At 46.7% G+C, this 8,599-nt stretch overlaps 1 non-coding gene and 1 pseudogene across 1 annotated transcript; one reads left to right on the plus strand and one right to left on the minus strand.

Annotated features, from left to right (window-relative positions):
* Nucleotides 1-1,948: 1,948 nt before the first annotated feature.
* LOC130046043 (small nucleolar RNA SNORA13) lies at nucleotides 1,949-2,070 on the plus strand. Its single transcript, XR_008795654.1, has one exon. It is a non-coding gene; the product is annotated as a small nucleolar RNA SNORA13 (small nucleolar RNA).
* Nucleotides 2,071-4,152: 2,082 nt separating this feature from the next.
* On the minus strand, nucleotides 4,153-4,606 carry LOC130045915 (60S ribosomal protein L22-like; annotated as a pseudogene).
* Between the last annotated feature and the right edge of the window lie 3,993 nt (nucleotides 4,607-8,599).

Consider the following 8,599-nt stretch of genomic DNA (forward strand, 5'->3'; position numbering starts at 1 on the left):
GTTCACTGCATTCTTGCCAGCGTGTGTTTGTTTACAGTCTTTTAAAAATTAACTACTTATTGGGGCTGGAGCGATAGCACAATGGGTAGGGCATTTGCCTTGCACGTTACTGGTGCCCGCTTGAGCCAACGATGAACAACAGGAGGACAGTGCCACAGTGCCACTTATATAAACACTTTAAGAGATACCAGTATTTACAATACTATTAATCATACTATTCTTGCATACCTCATTCCAATACTGCACCCATTACTAGAGACCCTTGTCTAAGGGTCTCTCCCACCCACCTGCTTCCATGTAAGCTCAGTTCAATAGACAAAATCTTCAGTTCTGGTGACTACGACCACTTGTTTTGTTCCTTTACTCTATGGATGTAAATATAGGAAAAACCTGTTTTGATATTGAACAGTTAATATAAATGAAATGTTGGAGCGATAGCACAGCGGGTAGGGCGTTTGCCTTACAAGCGGCCAACATGGCCGACCCGAGTTCGATTCCTCCGCCCCTCTCGGAGAGCCCTGCAAGCTACCAAGAGTATTCAATATGCCAGACACAGTAACAACAAAGTCTCCAATGGAGACGTTACTGGGCCCGCTCGAGCAAATCGACGATCAACGGGAGGGCCTTTACTTTATTCATGATTAATGATTTATAAAATTCCTTAGCAAGCTAAGAGTAAATGTGTGTTTCTTAATATAATAGAGGGCCACTGTAAGTGCCATGAGTAAATCCCATACTCAATGCTGAGTGCAGGAAAGTTTGCCCTGTCTTTATTTTTTATATATATATATTTTTTGGGGGCCACAGTCAGCAGTGCTCAGGGATTACTCCTGGCTCTGAGTTCAGGGATCAGGATCCTGGTATAACTTCAGGGGACCATATGGGGTGCCAGGGATTGAACCCAGGTAGGACGCGTGCAAGGCAAACGCCCTACCTGCTGTACTATCACTCCAGCCTCCTGCCCTGCCTTTTCAAGAAGCTTCTTTAATGCTGCTTCGAAACTGATTCCAAGACTATGAATATCCTAAACTGTTGCGTCCATGAAGCTCTCATGTATCATCCCTCCAAATCTGAATGATAATCTGGCTGGATAGAATATCTGCGGTGAGTTGCTTCTTTCTTTTTCTTTTTCTTTTTCTTTTCTTTTTGAGTCACACCCAGCAATACTCAGGGGTTACTCCTGGCTCTGCACTCAGGAATTACTCCTGGCAGTGCTCACCCCATATGGGATGCTGGGAATCTAACCCGGGTTGGCCACGTGCAAGGCAAACGCCCTACCCACTGTGCTACTGCTCCAGCCCTGAGGTGCTTATTTCATTGAAGTTTTGTACTATAATTCCTTCATTCTCTCCTGATTTGGGGATTCTCAGTTGCTACCTCTGCTGTGACTTTTATGGACTTTCCTGTGTTGATCTTGATCTTGCTGATTTCGATAGTCTGTCTCTGACTTTGTTTTTTGTGTCATTCTGAGTACATTTTGTCTCAAAATTTTTCTATTTGAGTCTATTCTTTTTGCTGGAACCTTCAGGTTTCTTGTCATTGGCTTTCTATATTCCTCAACTCTGGGAAATTCTTATGTAGAATTTCTTAACTATCATCAAATTCACCCTCTTTTTTTCCCAGGGACCCTGATGATCCCTACATTGTTCCTCTTAGGACCCTCCCATAGTTCTCTGGCATGCTGTTCATTGCTTTTCAGACATTTTCCTGTCTCTGTTGTTTTCTAGAGGTGTCCTGCATCTCATCTTGGAGATCGCTGAGCATCTCCTCAGCTGCTGTTCATCCGCTGCTCAGTCTTCTGTTTTATGGCACCTACATGCCTTTCATTCCTGTCCTTTCTGACTATAGTTTTCTCATTGCATCTTTGCTGCTTTTCCATGCTTTGCTGCCTGCTGTGCTGTCTTTCCTTTGAGCTCGCTAAACAACCTCACGACAGTGTCACTGAAGTCGCCTTTGTGTTGCTCTTTCACTTTGGAAACTAGTGAACCTGGTGTCAAGCAAGGCGTAAAGTAAGGGTTTTCCGGCCTGTGAACTGCGGTCTCCATCGTGGGAACTGCACGAGGAACAGGCGTCTGTGGCGGGTTACACTGTGCTGTGGAATCCCCAGTGTGGGCTCACCTACTCGGAGCTCAGTTCTGTGCAGTTACGTGGGTGTGTGAAACCATGAGACTGGAAACCACGTGGGAGCACGAGGGTGACCTCAGGGTGCCTTCGGTAGCAGTTTGGAAACCATCATTACAGGAGTTGCTTGGGTCATTTGAAATTTCCAGGCATCTGTGCGAGAGAGATTGAGTCTGGGATAAAGGTGCTTACTTCAGGGACTGGAGCGATAGAACAGTGGGTAGGGCATTTGCCTTGCATGTGGCTGACCCGGGTTCGATTCCCAGCATCCCTTATGTTTCCCTGAGCACCACCAGGAGTAATTCCTGAGTGCAGAGCCAGGAGTAACCCCTATGCACCGCCAGGTGTGACGCAAAAAGCAGAAAGAAAGAAAGAAAGAAAGAAAGTGCTTGCTTTACATGCAGTCCTTCCCAGCTCAAACCCAGGCACCACATATCGTCTCCCAGAACCCCATTATTTTTGTAATGACCAAAATAAAATAAACAAAACCCCTAAATAAATAAAAGTTCCAGGAGGTTGAGGATGCTGTATGCATTTAATTTTTTTTTAATTAAATCACAGTGAGATACACAGTTACAGAGCTATTCATGATTGGGTTTCAGTCACATAATGTTCCAACACCCGTCCCTTCACCAGTGTACGTGCAGTGTACATATACCAGGTGTATGCTTTTTTCCTTTCCTTTTTTGGGTTACACCCGATGATGCTCAGGGGTTACTCCTGGCTCATGAACTCAGGAATTACTCCTGGCGATGCTCAGGGGACCCTGTGGGATGCTGGGAATCAAACCCGGTTTGGTCGTGTACAAGGCAAATGCCCTACCTGCTGTGCTATTGCTCCAGCCCCAGTGTATGCATTTAAAAAAAAATAAAGTGCTGCTAAAGTCATTCTCTGATGAGTGACAGACAGAGCTGGTTTGTGCTGGTAGATCCTTTTGTGTTACTGCTTGCACTCATGCTCACCAACTTGGCTTCTGCGTGTTTTCCCTATTGGTTTTGCAGCATTTCTGCTGCAGTCGGGGTGACTCTTTGCAGTTAGACCCTTGGGAGTCCTGAAGGAATTAGGCAGAAGTGGCTTTTTTCCTTTCCTGGTGTTTTCACCCAGTGGCACAAAATGTAACTGAGCCTTGTTGAGCAGAGCGGTTGCATGATGCGTAGGCGGGAGAGCGCCTCAGGGTTGGTAAAGCTGAACCCAGGGGCTCAATAGTCTTTTTAGTGTGAGTTGGTCTATAATTTGTGCTTTCTTTCTTTCTTTCTTTCTTTCTTTCTTTCTTTCTTTCTTTCTCTCTCTCTCTCTTTCTTTTTTTCTTTCCTTCCTTCTTCCTTTCTTTCTTAAAGAAGTTCTATTGGATCACCATGAGATGCAGTTACAAATTTGCATGATTACGTTTCAGTCACACAATGCTCGAGCACCCATCCCTCCACCAGTGCCCATTTTCCACCACCACTGTTTCCACTGTCCCACCCCCCACCCCCACCCCACCCCACTCCCCGCCTCTGGGGCAGGTACCCATCCTTCTTACTCTCTCTCTCTAATTTTGGACATCATGGGCATTAGGGAGAGCCTGGCAAGCTACCGAGAGTATCCCGCCCACGCAGTAGAGCCTGGTAATCTACCCGTGGCATATTCGATATGCCAAAAGCAGTAACAGTAATGGGCCTCATTCCCCTGACCCTGAAAGAGTCTCCAATATGGCAGCGTTGGGAAGGACGAGTACGGAGAGGCTGCTAAAATCTCAGGGCTGAAAGGAATAGAGACATTACTGGCAACCGCTCGTGCAAATCACTGAACAACGGGATGACAGTGACAGTGACACAGTGATGGTTTACAATACAGACTCAGAGGCCATTGTGTTTGGTCCTTGTGCAGTATTTCTTCAGTTTCCCCCTATTTTCAGATGAAGCTGTTGCTTCGCTGTTGTGTTTAGTGAGTTCCTTTGGCCTCTTGAGGGTCCCTTTCTTAGATATATCACATTTAAATTGTTCTCCCATTCAGTAGGGTATCATTTTGTTCTGTTTTTGTTTTATTTACTTATTTTGGTTGCCAAGTTTTCTTCAAGAACTCATACAAAACATTCCAGATGAAGGCGCTTTCATCCTTGTCCTCCTCTTCCTCCTCTTCCTCCTCGCCCTGGTTGATCTGGAAGTAGCCCTACTCATAGCTCTCTTCACTGTGGGCCACCACCCGCCACCAATCACGTAGGTTGTTCTTCAAATAGTTTTCGGTGAGATATTTCAAATACCTTTTGGAAAAAGGCACCTCCGACGTGACAGTGACCTTCACCACCCAGACTCCCCGCTTTGCCATTCACCAGGATTTGCTCCTGAAGAAACTGCTCGAAATGCGTAGTGTCCATGATCCCACCTTGCACAGGGTGTGGGCAGTCCAGGGTAAATTTAAGAACTTGCTTCTTTTTCTGATCCCCCTTTGCAACAATTTTTTCCCCATGGATGCCATGGTGGCAGTGGAGGCAGAAAGGGCTCATTTTGCTTTAATGACAGTTTTTTCTGCTGGGCCCAAGTTGTTTAGTTTTGTTGTTTGTTTGTTTGTTTTTGTTTGGGGGGCAAGCTGGCGATATTCAGGGCTTACTCGTGACTCTGAATTCGGGAATTACTCCTGTTGGGAATCCGGAAACCATCTGGGATTTCAGGAATCAAATCTGGGTTAGCAAACAAGTAAGGCAAACACCCTGCCCACTGCACTATCTTTCTGGCCCCTGGAAGTTGTTTAGTTTAACGTTTCATTTAATTCTCTTTTCTGATTTTTGATGTAATTTCCCTTGTTGTTGGAGTTAAATCTCCAAAGCAATCACTGGATCCAGGATCACGAAGTATTTTGCTTATTTTTTTATTTAACATATTTTATAGTTTGGGGCTGGAGTGATAGTACAGTGGGTAGGGTGTTTGCCTTGCACGGCCGACTTGGGTTGAATTCCCAGCATCCCATCTGGTCCCCTCCCCCTCCCCGCCCCCCCCCCCCCCCCAGCACCGCCAGGAGTAATTCCTGAGCGTAGAGCCAAGAGTAACCCCTGTGCATCGCCGGGTGTGACTCCAAAAGAAAAAACAAACAAAAAACAAAAAAACAGCAACAACATATTTTATAGTTTCAGGTCTAATATCCAAGTGTTTAATACATTTTGAATTAGGTTTTGGGTTTTGTGCGAAATAGTGATTGATTTCTTTTCCATAATTATCCTGTTTTTCCCAACTCATTTAACGAAGAAAATTTCATCTCTCTTTTATAGCCTTGACCCCTTTATTGTAAATTAATTGATCATATATGTGAGGATTTAACTCTGGGTTCTCAGAAATGCCGGAATTATATTCCATTGATAGGTGCGTTTTGGTTTTTTATTTCTGTACCACCCTGTTTTGATCACTGTGGCTTTGTAGAATAGTTTAAGGTCAGGGAGCATGATGTCTTCCTTCTTACTTCTTGTTCTTTCAGGATCACTTTAGCTGCTTGGAGGCTTTGTGATTCCATACAAATTTCAATAACATTTATTCTCTTTTCTTGAATAAATTATTCTCTTTTCTTGAAGAAGTGGGGATTGCGTTGAATCTGTATGAGACTTGAGTAGGATGGCCATGTTCACAATGATATCCATGACAGGGGATATCTTTCCGACCCCTTGTGTCTTCCCCTTTTACTTTGAGCAGTGACAGAGTTCTGATGTAGAAAAATTTCACTTCCTTTGTTAAGTACTTGCTTGCTTTTACGGCCACACCCAGTGCTAGTCCAAGCACTGCACTCAGGGCTTGTTCCTGGTGGGGCTCAAGAGACCATATAGTGTGGAGAGCAAGTCCAGGCCCCCACGTGTGCTCCAGTCCTTTGTGATATGTACCAGGCCCCTTAATTATTTCTTTTGTGGAGGGACCACATCTGACAATGCTCAGGGTTCCTCCTGGCTCTACACTCAGGAATTACTCCCGGCAGTGCTCGGGGGACCAGATGGGATGCTGGGAATCGAACCTGGGTTGGCCGCGTGCAAGGCAAACGCCCTCCCCGCTGTGCTATCGCTCCAGTCCCCCTTAATTATTTCTGACGCGGCTGTACACAGCATTGTTTTCATTTCCCTCTCTACTAATCGTTGCTTTACACAAGCTTCTTTGAACAAGAGACAGGCCAATGTATGCCCTGCATCCATATGTATGTTTCTGAAATGCTGTGGCCTCCTGACTTCACTTTTGAGTGTCCTCTTGTGGACTCTGACACAATGTTTCTTGCCATGGTAACAGCCTGTGTTGGTCCTTTCTTGCCATCCAAGTACTTGACCCCGGCTGGGCCTCCTCCCTTCTCTGTGTTTCAGTCATACCTCTTGGGGAATGTCGTATCTCAAGACGGGGTTCAGCCCAGTTGTTCTCATTTCTTGGAAGCTGGCCACGTGCTCACTGCCATATAATCAATGGTCTCGTTCATTCTCCAAACAACCTTTTTCCTTCTCATGTTGTTGGTGAGGAACTTAAGGCCCAGAGAAATCAAGTCACGTGGCCACACTCTCACAGGTGTAAGTGGTAAAGGGAAATGATTAGCCAAGTAGTACCCACACCCACAGCTCCCTGGTCCACAGTCTGTGCCCTTAGCCGCTGTGTACCTGTGAGCTTCCTGTCTTCAAGGTCATGACCTAGGCCAAAATGAATCAATGCCAAGGTCACTGGTTAGTGCTGAAACATGTTTCCTCACCATTGGAGAGTCTTCCTTCCACGTCTCACTCACACCCTCCCTCACTCTCACTCACTGTGTCTGCCACTTGGTCCAGGGCCCTTCTAGTCACAGGAGGCTGCTTAAACTTGGCAGAGCAGCAGCAGTGCCACAGTTGATGCCATATGGGAGGTCCCAGCCTGTGTTGATGGATGGGATTGGTGGGTAAATATGCCAATTTCCCTACTCTACCGGGAATGTGTGTGTGTGTGTGTGTGTGTGTGTGTGAGAGAGAGAGAGAGAGAGAGAGAGAGAGAGAGAGAGAGAGAGAGAGAGAGAGAGAGGAGTGGGTGGGGTTTGTTCTGCACAGGAACTGCTCAGAAAGGGAGGCTGTCTCCTTGGCACGAATATGCCCACAGATAATTCCCGCATGGTCTCCTCCCTTCCTTTCACTTCTCCAATCTCTCATGGTGCTTTTGGGGTCACACACAAGTCTTTGTCTAGGTCTCGGGGACTTCTGGGACTAATTGAGTGCCATGAGCCGTTGCCTGAGGCATGCGCCCGGAAGAACAGCTCTCCCTGCTCTCAGCCACATGCACCAGGTGCTGTGGGATTTGTATGTATGTGTATGGTGTATGATTTATGTCTGGTGATGGTCCCAGGCTCCAACGGGAACAGATGACTCACATGGCCATCTGAGCCAATGAAACAGATCCCCCCCCCTCCCCCCCCCCCGGGGCTGCTGAGATAGTTCCCTGCCCTATCACAGGTGTCGCTCCCTGGAAACGCCTGGAGGAATTGGGGGCGAAATTTCAAATGCTGCCTGATATTTTGTTTGAAACCAGCTTTATGCTTTCCCTGACTCTAGTTTGTCATCGTCTCCTCGTCGTGTCACTTGCAGTGTCTCTCGCTTGGCTGCTGGGCTCAGCCACAGGACTTCATTTGGCCATTGAGAGGCTGGCAAGTGTGACAGGAACATGACCTTGACACGAACTTTTAGCGCTGGACTTCTTTGTCCATTTGCTGGGCTTGCTTGCCTACAGGGAGGGCCCAAGCTCGCGTGGAGCGGAGTTACCTCAGCTGCCCCACCAAGACCAGGCCAGCACAGCCAACAGCCAGCCGTGCCCGAACACACACCCTCAGCCAACATCAGCGGCGCCATCTGCATGGGCATGACCATTTCAGCAAGGAGTGCTGACTAATGCGATGGGAGCGATAGGACAGTGGGTTGGGCATTTGCTCAAATACGGCTGACCTGGGCTCGGTCCCAGCAACCCATGTGGTCCCCTGAGCACTGTCACGAATGATATCTGAGAGCAGAACCCAGAGTAAGCCCTGAATGCCACTGAGTCTGACCTCAAAACCAAAAAAAAAAAAAAGATGGGGGAACTTTCTGTGGTGGTGGCTATGTTCTATATCTTGCTTAGTATTTGCATGGCACAGATGAATGCATTTGTCAGATGGTACCATCAAGAAGTGTGAATTTCATTGTATGCAAATTTTGTATAAGAAGAAAAATACTCTAGACAAAGATAGAATTTTACCTGAGGGGATTCATGCTGGAGTTCTGAGGAAGGGCTCGGCAGCTCCCGTTTTGAAAAGCATCCACCAATACGAGGGATGGGGGATTTGTCAAGAAGGGGAAATTTGACAAATTGTGATGGTGAAGGCTAGCAAAGCCAGTATAATGAGATGTGAGCGCATGCCAGAGTGAGTCCAAGGAAAAGCCAAGTGAGTCTTTTCCAATACGTGGTGCTGGGATAACTAGAAATGAGTGATAATCTGAAAAGAGAGACGTGGGAGACTGGCTCCTTCAAGCCCATGTTCTCCCTTTCCT

This window comes from Sorex fumeus, unplaced genomic scaffold, assembly GCF_029834395.1.
Source record: "Sorex fumeus unplaced genomic scaffold, SorFum_2.1 ptg000130l, whole genome shotgun sequence".
NCBI classification, from domain to species: Eukaryota; Metazoa; Chordata; class Mammalia; order Eulipotyphla; family Soricidae; genus Sorex; species Sorex fumeus.